Source organism: Trachemys scripta, chromosome 5, assembly GCF_013100865.1.
Source record: "Trachemys scripta elegans isolate TJP31775 chromosome 5, CAS_Tse_1.0, whole genome shotgun sequence".
Classification (NCBI taxonomy): domain Eukaryota; kingdom Metazoa; phylum Chordata; order Testudines; family Emydidae; genus Trachemys; species Trachemys scripta.
Window position 1 is genome coordinate 88,095,362 of NC_048302.1, and position 13,892 is coordinate 88,109,253.

At 43.9% G+C, this 13,892-nt stretch overlaps 1 protein-coding gene across 3 annotated transcripts in view; it reads left to right on the plus strand.

Annotated features, from left to right (window-relative positions):
• Positions 1–1,179: 1,179 nt before the first annotated feature.
• CLOCK (clock circadian regulator) overlaps positions 1,180–13,892 on the plus strand; it is a 117,984-nt gene continuing 105,271 nt past the window's right edge. For 2 of the 3 annotated variants that reach the window (XM_034772934.1, XM_034772938.1), the window contains exon 1: positions 1,180–1,310. The gene's annotated coding sequence lies outside the window, so the exon portion shown is untranslated. Of the gene's footprint in view, positions 1,316–13,892 lie in introns of all 3 variants that reach the window. The other variant, XM_034772936.1, reaches the window with a different exon arrangement.

Sequence of the window (13,892 nt, forward strand, 5' to 3'; positions counted from 1 at the left end):
GCCTCAGCCTAGACACAGAAATTGTATTGGTGCACTCAAAGCAGTACAACTCCCTGCTGCTTCCCACCATGCACCTAGTTATATCTGTGTAAAGTTACTTTATATTGATGTAGTTATTCTGTAGGGGGAAACAATCACCTGCAGTATAGAGCACCTTTATATGAGTTATAAGTGGGCAGAGTAACTGTGCGATCAACTCAATACAAAACTCCTCTCCTTGCTGAGCATGCGCAGCCTCCCAACCGGCGCAGATTGTGATTTTTTTTTTCCCCCTTCGACTACTCCTCCCTGCAGTGGCGCTGCGCGCTCGGGGCCTGCGTAGCGGGACTCTGGCTGTCGTTTGCACCTCTGTGTAACATGAGGCTCGTTTCCCAGGGGTGATGTGAGGGGAGGTTCATGAACGGTAGCGAAGCACCCAGCTAGCACAGGGAGGGCGGCATACGAGACAGGACTGCAGTGACTGGCTAAGGGCTTTTAAGTGGCTCTACGCCGTCCCCAGGCATCCAGCGGCTCCCTCGGGTTGTGCGACGTCTCCCTTTCCTCCTCCCACCAAGGTGCGCGCAGCTGCCGAGGCGCTGGGAGGCGGCGGGGATTTTACCAACCCGCCCAGGGTGCAGAGCGGGGTAGTCCCTGAGGCAGGGTTAACAATAAGGCCAGGGCTCACAGGGACTCTGCGCTCAGACCCTCAGCGTCTCCCGCACTCGCCGCCTCAGGAGCCGTAGGTGTGGGGCGGCCGGGGACCCGCCCCTAAAGGAGCTAATGGTGCTGGGCAGGGCGATGTAACTGCTTTGGGAGCCGTTCGGGCGCTCCCCACCCGCGAAGGCGCAGGGGTGAGCCCGCTGCCTCTGTAGCCGCGCCGGCCCGCTCAGCCCGGCGGAAAGGCGCCATTTTCTCCTCACAGAGCCACCCGCGTCTGTATCGGGGTGATCTGAGGTCAGGGAGCCCGGGTCCCGCCGCGCAGGCTGCGAGCGCGTACGTAGCTGCTCTCCGCGCCGCAACTGGGAGGCACTACCGGAAAGGAAGCACAAGCCGCGGTGGGAGGCTGCGCATGCCCCTTAGCGGCCAAGGCAAATCACGGGCTCAGCCGCGGCTGCCTGGCGCACGCGCACTGGCGCGGGGCTTAGCCAGTCTGGTGGCTGCTGTTGCCGGTAGGCTCTGGCGGCGCATGCGCAGTGCTGGCGGTGAGGGAATCACAGGCCTGGCTGCTGCTGGAGGAGGATCTGGGCTGTCGGTGGGTTTGGGACTAAGCGCAGGAAGCGGCTTCGCACACCGCGAGGAGCCCCGGGTGGCCAGGCGGCGTGGGGAGCCGGGTAAGGTGCGCGCTGCAAGGACAGGCGGGGCGGCTGTGGCCGGGCGGGGGATTGGGGAGCCATTAAAGTTCGACAGTCCTGGCGGGGCTCCCGTCTCCAGGGCAGCGGCGGGGGGTGGGCAGGGCAGGGGCTGCCCTTGGGGCCGGGCCGGGGCCGGGGCTGCGGCTCCCGGCGGGGCAGGGCAGGGGCTGTTTCATAAGGGACCCGCTAGGCCTTGTGACCCACTTTACTCCTGTCACAACTCCCAGCACGTTTGGAGCCCTGCCCGGCTGGCCCGGCGCCCGGCCGGGCTGCGCCTGCTCTCGCCGCCCCCAGGGCGGGGGTGGGACCCTCAGAGCCGCCAGCTCCCACCTGCCCGGGGCGCGGGTTGGGACTGGCGCTGCGGCGGGGACCCTGTTTGTTTTCTTTCTCGCGCCTGGAGCCGTAGGCGGCGTCTCGTCCGGTCTGTGCAGCCGGGAGCGGCGCTCCCCGCCCGCACTGCCCCCGCTGTCAGAGGGGCTCTCCCGGCTGCCCGAGCTGGTTGTGTACCGCCTGGTCTGCGCCTCGCGGTTCTCCTGCCGGCTCGGAGCCGAGCGTGTCCGCCGTAGCCATAGCGCCAGGAGCGGTCCTGTCTGCGGTACAGGGTGGGCAGTACAACCAGGCGGCGGGCTGCTGGCGGGGTGCTACCCCGTGGCCTGTTGTTGGCAGCGCGGGGTGGTGTTAGTGTCACTGTTAAATTGCAATGAAATTCAGTGGCGTGAGAAGTTACAGGACAACTGACGTTTGCAACTCGTCAATCCAGCCCTGGAAACCAATAGTCCTGCTGACCTGCGGGAAGGTTTATAAACTTAGACACGTCCCTTTCATGGGGCCCCAAGGCTTCCACTTGCTTGGATCAGCTTGCAGGATCTATCTCTAAATCCCAAAATGATTCACATCATTAGTAATTATAATAGTTAATGCTTGTACAGCGATTTCAGTATAGAAATAGTTGCTTAAATCCTGTTATAGAAAAGAGACTGAAGTTAAGGGTACAGTGAAAAATTTGTTGCATGAATACATTTTACTTTGTTTTTATGTTTTTCTGTAACACTTTTTCAGCATGGTGTCTACGCAGTGTTTATTAATAACACCTTAAATTATTAAAAGTGAAGATTTTACAAATATATTCCCCAGTCCTGTTGGCACTTATGTACATGCTTAACTTCAAGCATGTAAGTAGCCTATCTGATTTTAGTAGAATGGAATGCATACATACAATTAAGCATGTGCATTGTAGGATTGGGATCCTAATTTACTTGGCATTCTTTTTGTGTTTCTCTCAACCTGGAAATTGAAACTCAGGGAAGTTTATAGTTAGTTTAATTTTCAGGTTCTCATTGTTCCCTTATTGGAGTTTTTAAAACAGTAATGAGAATGTTTGTTTAAAAGCTATTTTGATTGGAGGTTTTTGTTTAATAGCTGAAACATTTTGTTTTTCTGAGGTCTCTTAGCATTATGGAGATTCCAAGAAAAATAACCTGTGTCTCAGATATATTTATTTTTGTAATACCAGGTGTCCTTGTTAAAGTGTGACTATTGTGCATCTTGGAGTTGGTCTTAAACTGTTGAGAAACTTGTTGAAAGAGAAACAATCACGCACCCTAGTAGTGCAATATTTTCCTGAAAAAAATACTTTGCATTATTACAGAATAGCATGAATAAAAAATTTAATTTTCAGGCTTAAAATTTTAACAGCCAGGCTCAAACATTATACAGCTGCTTCTCACTTATTGCTTGTTTCAATTTCTTTACATCTTCACATAAAGAAGGATGAATGTTTTCTTTGAACTCTTTCATTTTATGCATATTTGTGTTTTACTTTTTGTAAATTGTTTCATTTACATTTTTAGGACTACTTAAATTAGCCACCAGAAGGAGTTTAACATATAATTTAAGATTGTCAAAGAGTGGTTATTTGGCCATGTAGTTGTAGGTTGATCTCCCTGTGAAGTCCCTCATTGAGGTCAGTGGGGCTTCATACCAGGGTCCACCTGTGAATGACAAGTTACAGGTAGAACTAAATGGGAGGGAGATTCCTTTGCTAATAGGTGATTACTGTAGTTATAGTGATTGAGGCCCCAGGGGCTGTGAGGATCTTCAAGTTTCTTCTGATCTGGCTGCCCTCTCTAAATGTCAAGTGTTTATTTTTGGATTGTTTAAACAGATTCTTCTTCTTGATTGTATGGCACTAATGTATATTTTTCTCTCCACGGTCTTTTCCATTTTGTTTTTTCACATATTTAAGTCCCCTTTTTGCCCCCTCCTGTTACCTCCCATGCTGGAAATTTCCTTCCCATTCCTTTAGAATATGTACTGGGAAGTGAGGTTTTTACTCACGAAAGCTTATGCCCAAATAAATCTGTTAGTCTTTAAGGTGCCACCAGACTCTTTGTTGTTTTTGTAGATACAGACTAACACGGCTACCCCCTGATACTGGGAAGCAACACTCTGCCCCTGGGTTATATAACTTTTGCTGCTTTGATATTCTAGAACTGTATGCGGCTCAGGAAAATTTGCAATTTCTCATTTATTCGCAAAGTGACTTTATATTTCATCTGGTATATTTTAACAAGGATGGTTCTGATAATTAAATATGTCTCCTGTAATATAAAGGGTTTTAATAATACAAAGAAAAAAGTATACTCAGTGCTTTAAAAAAGATAATGTTGACATTGCCATGTTCCAGGAAACACCTTTGACAGAATTTGAAGCTTGTAATCTGAATAGAGATTGCGTATGCCTCTCAATTTCTAGTTGCTTTAATTCTTAAGCGAGGGGCATTGGTATACTAATACATAAAATGTTGAATTTTAATATTCTGAGCACAGCATCTGACATTGAGGGCAGATTTACTATCTTCAAGGCTGAAATTGACAATTCTAAAATCATGTTTGCCAATAGGTACTAGGCAACCTGGGCTGACCCAGATTTGTCGTAATTTTTTTATGAGTATAAATGACATGGGCCACCATGCTGTTATAGCTGGAGCCTTTAACAAAACTCTAGACCAGCCCTTGATAAATCTTCTCCCTCTCCATATAAAAACATGAATACTCATGTATTTCAAATATACATAGAAGATTTAGGCTTAAAAAAATGTGTGGAGATTGGGTAATGTTATGACCAGGGTCTATATCCTTTTTTCTGCAGCTCATTCAATGTATTCAAGATTGGACTGTTGCTTAGTGTCACAAAACTTGATCAATTCTGTCACTGATTATGCCATTGGTACTATTGTTATATCTGACCATGCTCCTATATATATATGTCTTTTAGGCCCCCAGGGTATGCACCCCCGACTAAAATGCGAAGATTAAATACCTCTCTGCTGTTTGATACATCATTTGTTAATTCTGTCCAGCAAGAGTTGGAACTTTTCTTTAAAACAAATGCCTCCATCGCTTCATCAGTCGTCACACTTTGGGAAGCCTTTAAAACCTTCACCAAAGGCCATATAATCTTGTATACCACATTTAAAAAGAAACACAGAGAACATAGAATTGATACCCTTGTGAAGGAAATTAAGGCCTTGGATGTAGACTGTGCTTCTAATTCCTCCCCAGAGAAACTCTGAATTCTCATCAATTTAAAATATGAAATCAATAAGCTTCTGTCTCAAAAGGCTGAGTTTGCTTTATTCTTTTTGAAACAAAACTACTGGGAATCTGGCGAGAGAGACCGCCTCAAGCAAAAGGCTAACAGAAATAAGATTGCTACTATCGCAAATAGCAGCAATAAATTATATACAACAGTCAGATATTAATAAACAGTTTCAACAATTTTATTCAAAACTATATTTAGCTGAAGAGGGGAATCACTAAAGATGCCCTAGATAACTTTTTTAGTGGATTGTCTCTGCCACAAATCTCTGACTCTGATGGAACTTTTAGACGCCCGTTTAGAAATCACACAATTGACTCAGGGTATAAAAATATGATGGTCAGAAAGACTCCTGGTACAGATGGGTTCCCAGCTGAATTTACAAAAAGTTCTCTGAAACTTTAACACCTAGGTTATTGAATATGTCCAATGAGACCAAGAATGAGCAAACTCTTCTGCCTACTCTATGAGAAGCTGTAATTTCAGTTATTCCTAAACCTGGGACAGACCTTGAACTATGTAGTAATTACAAGACAATTTTTTAAAGCAATTGTGATGCTAAGATTTTAGCTAAAGCTCTTGCTATGTGATTGGACAAAGTTCTCTCTCACATTCTACACACAAATCCAGTAGGCTTTCTTCATAATAGACATGGCTCAGATAACTCGTGTCAACTGATATTATTGCCACTTCGAAAAATTCTAAAGAACTCTTAGCTGTCATTTCTTTAGACGCTGTAAAGGTCTTAGTCCCAGGCTACGCGGGCAATTTTTTTGTGTGTTAGCAAAATTTGGATTTGGTAAACAATATATTGCTTGGATTAAGCTCTTATACTTTAACCTGACTTCCAGGGTAGTTATCAATGGTATTATTTACACCCCATTTTCATTACAGAGAGATAAGAGACAGGGCTGCCCACTTGCTCCTCTTCTGTTTGATTTAGCTCTAGAACCTTTAGCCTTTGCCAAATGAGCAAATAAACATTCATAGTATCAGGGTGGCCCAAACGGAGAATAAAATTGTGTTCTATGCAGATGATCTTATATTTGTATATGTGTTCCAGGTTACCATTCCTAACCTTCTAACTACTGGTAATACATTTGGACACCTCTCAGGATATAGAATTAATTGGGATAAATCAGAAATTTTAGACATTAACAATATACCCACAAAGGCCTGTTCTCAAATTGGGACTTTCAGTGGCAATCCTCTTATATGAAATATTTAGGAATACTGATTCACAAAAATATTCAGGGCATCCCTAAGATAAATATAGAATCAATTGTTGCCCAAGTGGCTAACCATTTGGGGAGATGGAGTTTAATGCTCAATTTGTCAGGTAAAATTAATATACTGTTCTTCCCAGAATTTTTTATGTCCTGAGCAGTCTGTCTATTCCTCAAATTCATTTTAAGAAAGTCAATAATATTTTCTCAGGATTTCTTTGGGTACAGGTAAGAAATCTAGACTGGCTCTGCACAAATTACAGCTCCCCCAATAATCCCAGTTTGAAAAATTATCATCTCTCCTTTTGGTTAAACCAGGCATCTCTGTGTATGTTACATATGACCACGCAGACTCCACCCTGGGTTCAGATTGAATGAGAATTGGTATATCCCAGAGGTGGGCAAACTATGGCTTGCAGGCCACATCCGGCCTGCGGGACTCTCCTGTCGGCCCCTGAGCTCCTGGCCTGGGAGGCTAGCCCCCGACCCCTCCCCTGCTATTCCCCCTCCCCCGCAGCCTCAGCTCACTGCGCTGCCGGCGCAATGCTCTGGGTGGTGGGGCTGCGAGCTCTTGCCAGGTCGCGCAGCTGCAGAGCCGCGGCCTGACCCATTGCTCTGTGCTGCACGATGGCATGGCTGGCTCCAGCTGGGTGGCGCGGCTGCCTGTCCTGGTGCTCTGGGTGGCACGGCTGTAGTGCTGCCAGCCACCGGTGCTCCAGGCAGCACGGTAAAGGGCAGGGAGCGGGGGGATTGAATAGAGGGCAGGGGAGTTTGCGGTGGTGGTCAGGGGGCAGGGGTGTGGATAGGGAACGGGGCGGTCAGAAGGCAGGGAACGGGTGGATTGAATGCGTGGATGGGGCAGAGGTCCGGGGGCGGATAGGAGGCGGGGGCCGGGCCACGCCTGGCTGTTTGTGCCTCCCCTAACCGACCCTCCATACAATTTCGGAAACCCAGTGTGGCCCTCAGGCCAAAAAGTTAGCCCGCCCCTGGTATATCCTCTACCCTTTTCAGACATTGTCGGATTATTATAGATTTGATGGCTCCAGAGCTCCCCCAGTGATGGCTGTCATATAAGCTTGGTCAAACTTGGCTAAAAAGTTCTGCTTCCCTTCGTTCTTCCTTGTAGAAGTGGTCATATGGAACAATCCTGTTCTTAAAATCAGTAGCAAAACCTTGATCTGGAGGGATTGGATGGACAGAGGAATTATGACTGTCACAGATAATTGACAATGATAAATTTAAACCATTTTTGTAGATCTTCAATAACAGTTTGCAGAGTGCAGGAAATATCTCCAGTTAAAGTGTTTACTTATTAGTGTATTTAGACCAGATGGATTGGGAGCTCCAGATCATATATTATTTTGGAGGAAACTTCCTGGAGTTACTCAGCCAGTATCCTCTTATGATATTCTGGCCCAAAAAACTCTGCCAAAATTGATAATTTGAGAGTTGCTTGTACAGTAACTTCTCACTTAACGTTGTAGTTATGTTCCTGAAAAATGCGACTTTAAGCAAAACTATGTTAAGTGAATCCAATTTCCCCATAAGAATTAACTTAAATGCGGGGGTTAGGTTCCAGGGAATTTTTTTCACCAGACAAGACTATATATCTATACACACACACACACACACACACACACACTCTAAGTTTTAAACAAACAATTTAATATTGGTACACAGTGATGATTATTGTGAAGCTTGGTTGAGGTAGAGGAGTCAAAGGGTGGGATATTTTCCAGGGAATGCCTTACTGCTAAATGATGAACTAGCAATTGGCTGAGCTCTCAAGTGTTAACTCTCAGTCTACAAGGCAGCAGGAATGGAGGGAGGGGAGAGAACATCGCAGACAAAGACACACACTGTGTGTGTGAGAGACAGAGATGTGCATTTCCCCTTTAAAAACACTTCCTTGTTAATTAGATCAGCTTGCTGAGACCGCAGCTGCTGCTGCCAGCAAGCTCCCTCTGTCCTGAGACTGTTGTGTGTCCCCCCTGTTCTATGGAAGATGGGGTAAGCGGGGTGCAGGAGCAGGGGGGAGGGAGGACACCCTGACTTTGTGCGCTACCCTCACCTGCAGGCACCGCCCCCACCGCTCCCATTGGCTGGGAATGGGGAACTGCGGCCAATGGGAGCTTCGGAGGAAGTACCCACAGGCGAGGGCAGCGCGCGAAGCCCTCTGTCCCACCTGCCACAGGGACGTGGTACTGGCCGCTTCCGGGTGTGGCATGGGGCCAGGGCAGGCAGGGAGCCTGTGTTAGCCCCACTGTGCGCCGCTGCCACCCTGGAGCTGCTCCAGGTAAGCGGTGCTGGGCCGGAGCCCACACTCCGAACCTCTCCTGCACCCTGCCCCCCCAACCCTCTGCCCTGAACCCCCGCCACACTCCAACCCCCTGCCCTGAGCCCCCTCCTGCATGCCACACCCCATCCTGCACCCCCAGTCACTGCCCTGAGCCCCCTGGTACACCCTGCACTTCTGCAACCCAGCCCCTTCCCTTGAGCCCCTTCCTGCACACTGCACCCCCTCCCACACCCCAACCCCCTGCCCCAGCCCTACATTCTTGGCTCTGCATGCAATTTCCCCACCCAGATGTGGCCCTTGGGCCAAAAAGTTTGCCCACCCCTGGGCTAAAGCATGCAAACATATGCACAAATGAGTTGCAATTTAAATCCTGTGAGTGATGAGTTGTTTGTCAATCTGTCAATTCAAAATGGCTTTCAGGCAGAGGCAGATTGTTTTTTTTTTTTTTTTTCTGGGGCCCTGGGCCAGTCTCCGCACCCCTCCCCTGGTGCTCCTGCCAGGGAGCAGGGTTTGAGCACGGGGCTTGTGCTGCTCTGCTCACCCAGCACTCCTACTGAGAGTGGGTGCGGGGTGTGGGGTCTTCCCCTACTCCCCAGCAGGAGCGCCGGATGGGTGGAGCGGGGCATGCCCCTACACTCCAAACCTGCTCCCCAGCAGGAGCACTGGGCAGGTGGAGTGGGCCGGTGTGCAGGTGCAGGGGTGCCCATTGGCATGGGCCCCATTGGCCCAGTGGCTAATCCGCCTCTGCTTTCAGGGTGGAACTATGAGGTAGACCCTGGGGAATCTCTGGCTTCAGTTTGGAGTCTCTGACCCCGTAAGAGTTGAAACAGCAAAGAAATGGAAAAGTTTCCTGTGTCTGTTTTATTTTTTTTATTCAGCCTTCAAGTCCATAGGCCGAGATTCCTTTCACACAGCTTTTCCAAAGTGTGGTAGGGCCATTACCCAATCCTTTGTACCGCAGTCTTCCTTGATGACCCATCTCATTTTGATAGTTCTTCTGGACGACAATACTCTTCCCACCTGGGTTTACAAGTTTAGAGCAAACATTTTCAAAATTATAAAGCAAAATTTGCATATTTCCTTAGCATGGACTACAGACATTACAAATAGGATTAATGCATGCAGCAACTTATAAACATTCGATAGTCAAAACAGTAAATACATTCTTATAAGATTAATATATATTTTGAGCAATACTAAGGCCATGTTTACACCAGTGAGCTTACAGCAGCACAACTGTTCTGATGGAGCTGCGCCGCTGTAAGATCTCTTGTGTAGCTCTCCCGTTGACATAATAAAACCACCTCAATGAGAAGCTCTCTTGCCAACATAGCGCTGTGCACACTACCACTTATGCTGGCGAAACTTATGTCACAGGGAGTATATTTTTTCACACCCCTGAGTGATGTAACTTTTGCTGACATAAGTGGTAGTGTAGACATGGCCTAACACACACATAAGTGAACTGGTCTGGTCTCTAGTTATGAGTCTGTCAGTTCTTAGCTAATGCCTGCAGCCTTGGCAAGAGCTGGCATCTGGCCTGCCAGTGTCGCAGTAGCCACATGCTGCCAATGAGCTTTTCACCACTGGCACTGAAAGCCCTCTTAGTTTGGGAGAGCTATGCCTGTGTTCTACCATTAGTCATCTTGTGTTTGGCACATCAAGGGTGAATCTGTCTTGCCTCGAGGTTTGTGGTGGTGTTCTGCCTTGAATTGAAAACTTGTGTATTAATAGGACATTTAAGAAAAACCATACGGTGATATTGCTGGGCAGAAGCAGAATTGCATAATTGTTTCATTTACATTAAATAGTGTCATATGACTTTTCCATGATAAAAGTATCTGGAAGATCTTAGGAGATGGATTAAAAAAATAAATCAGGCTATTGCTTCAGTGTGTTTAAAATGTAAAGTTTAATACCCAAATGGACATTTAGAGAGCTTGGAGACAGTAAAAGTTATACCCAAGCCATTCAACTGTCCCTAACCTTGTGGTGATACAGTACCATATTTCAGAGTAAAATAGCACTCTTATCTCTTGCTTTGGGTTTAAAAATATTTTGCAGCAGAAAAGTATAAAAGGTTTCTTTCACCAATGTCAATTCAATAGTTATGATTTCTAGGCTTTACTGAATGTTTTATAGTTTCCTGGTTGGTTGGTGATTCATATTTCTTTTGGCTAGGCAAAGTTTATTTGCTTTCTATTATTTTATTTCCATAGTAAGTCAGATTGGTCGGGTAATAAAAATTATGCTCCTTAATTTTCAGTCTGAAGATCTGTAGTTTAGTTGCCTATGTGGTATTTTTAACTAGATATGAAAAATTAATATTATTGATTCATTTTTCATATTCAAATTTTGCATCTGGAAAAAGACAAATTCATCTTACTAGTATGTAATCCGCATGACCATTAAATTGTTCAGCAAGTATGTGTTAAAGATTTTAAAACGCTAATTTGGCCTAATTGCAGTTGCTTGTGGTTGCACAGTATAATTTAAACAAAAGTAAGTATTTTAATCTTAGATCAGATTCACATTGTGAACATAATTTTTTTTAACCTGCTCAGTGTTCTCCAGATGTGTAAAAATAGTCTGTTATATGGAGTAAAACTACGTTTTCTGAACGTGTGATGCAGATGTACTGAGTTTTATATTCTACAAGTGGATTTACCTGCAGTATGTGGATTGCATTTGTAATGTTAAGGTCTGAATTTTCCAAGAGTCCTCTGTTCAGCTTTTAACTTTGCACCTGAAATCTTGTGCCCACAGTTAGTCGTAGGAACAAATGTTTACATTTTTAAATTCCCAAATACTTTATTTGATTGACAGATGCAAGTGTTTTTTGTGCCAGCAAATCGACTTCTAAATTCTAATGCTTGTCTTCACAATTTATGTGCCTATAATATTATACCATCATTTGACAGTAGGTAATAACTGGAAGACTTTTTTGGGGTAAAACCTCTAATCTTGCATATAAATTAATTTGTTTTTCTTCTTCAGGGTATTGTTTTTCTTGGAGTTTGAAACACACTTTTGTTTTCAAGAAACTTCACCATCTTTTAATAGGGATCAGGTTTATATATCTATATGTCTCTCTATATATAAAATATTTGGAAAGGTAACTATTTGTTCCTTATTTTTGTGAACTCTCCCTTTTTTCCTGCACCAGAGCCATATATTCTACTTGATGTTTGAGACAGATAACAGATTTTACAAAACTGTAGTATAATTATGTAAACTGTTGATGATGATTATAGTAATGAAAAGAGCATTTTCCATAAATATGAAGTCCTGAGTACTGTAGAGTTCCTATGTATTTAGTATTATGTAGCAGCAACAAAATTATTTTGATTCTGAGTACTTCAACAACTTCAGCATTACAAGTTTTGGACTCTTTCCATTCCAACCCACATATTTAGAATTCAGATCTTTTGTTATTTTCCCTATCCAGTCTCAATATGCTGATGAACAAAATTGGAATTAGAAAATCAATTTCAATATTATTTATTAAAGTACATACTTAAATGTAAAAATTAAAAGCTATAGTATGTAGGTCATACAATATGAGATTCTATTAATAAGAGGTTTTTGTTCGAAAGGAGAAGAGAGGTCAAGGCTTGTGGATTTGTATATACAGTGAGCACACTCTACGTGTATGGGAAAAAAGATAGCTATGCTTATGTAATTGTTCTAAATATCATTTTTAGAACCTATAAGTGATTTCATGGGCAGCATAGGTCATGATTTAATAAACCATTTATTTTTTGGAGTAGGTAAGATCACATTAGCTTTTAAGAGAGCCTATTGCAAGAGAGGACAAAATCAGTATAATAAACTGTTAGTACAGCCCAATAAAGCCAGTACTGGAGTAAGATTTATTTGTTAAAAATATTAGCACAAATAGATCCATGTGGGTGTATGTCCTCTGACATGCATCCCTTTGTAGAACTAGGCCATTGAAGAGTCAGTTTGGGGTAAACTATGTGCGAAGTCTTTTAATATGCACTGTTTTGTCTTATGATACTTTTCAGACCGAAAATACATGATTGCTATTCCCTGCTAAAAGAAGTTTATGGTCTAAAATACTGCTCCTGCAAGCATTCATTCTGGTAGTTTTGTTACAGAAGTAATGCCATTGACTTCAATGGGACTATTTACTTGAATAAAATTGCTTGTGTGTGTTTGCAGGATTGGACATAAATTTGGCTTTACAAAAGGTGACGGGCAACTGGTAGAGTTGGGGTAAGGACAGGACAAAGGCTATAACAATTTGATTGGGGTTGCTTTTACTGTTATCATCTTGGTTCTTAATATATTTCTGTTAAAATTATTGAAATATTTAATTGTCCCTATTTGTTATTACAAACAAGGGAAAGAGGAAGACTTGGACAGGAGCAAAGAGGTAAGAAGAAAGGAATAGTGAGGAGTGGTGGGAAGAGAAGTGGTAAGGAACAGTGCATAGGTCAGGGCCAGAAGAGCAGGATGCATAGTGATAGTGGATTGGTAGCTCACAGAAAACGAAAGTGAGGATGTACTGTGATATAAAGAAAAAGTAAATTTAAAGTTGGCAGAGCTAGTAAAAATGGCAACAGTAAGTTGATTTTGTCAGAATAAGCCAAAATGCAGTAAAAATAGTGGCACTAATATATTTGGCTGAGTGTATTGGAATGGAAGCAGTGGATCAAATAAAGACTAGTTAAAGGTTAAAACCCATAAAATGTGTAACTTAAATCACATGACCTGTGACTTCAGTTAAATGGAAAATCACATCTCCAATAAAAAAAATAAAAAATGCAAGAAATTAACTTTTAATAGGTGATTAAAAGTAGATCATCATCATGCAATCCACAATGTATGAAAATGATACAAGTGATACCTTTGATCCAGTATTGCATTTATAATGGTCGCAATCCAAAAATAAAATTGGGAATAGGACGCTTGAGGTTAGTTACATTAATATAGCAAGTTACTCTCAATTTATATTTACTCCATTACTGAAATTAATTTTGTGGTTTTCTTTAGAAATCATAAAGAATGTGCACACATTCTTTAAGATCTCTATATAATGCATGTGTATACATTTATCTTTGCCCTCTGTGATCTTTTAAAAAAAAAAAAAATTCAGGGAATTCTCAAACTTTTTCTTTCTGTGGTCAGATGTGACAGACACATGTTGCAGGTCAACCTCTAATATGTATTCACGACTCTTGTGTATCTTATCCTTAGTATTTCAAAGGAAATGCTGGGTCTCTGAGAATGTGAATCAGCTCAGCAGTTTATGGGATGCTTCTGGGATCTGAGTGGGACTGGCTGCAATTGCATGAGCTACCTTGTGATATAGGGTTACCATACGGATTTTCCTGGACATGTCCGGCTTTTGGGGGCTCAAATCCCCGTCCGGGGGGAAATCCCCAAAAGCCGGGCACGTCCGGGAAAATC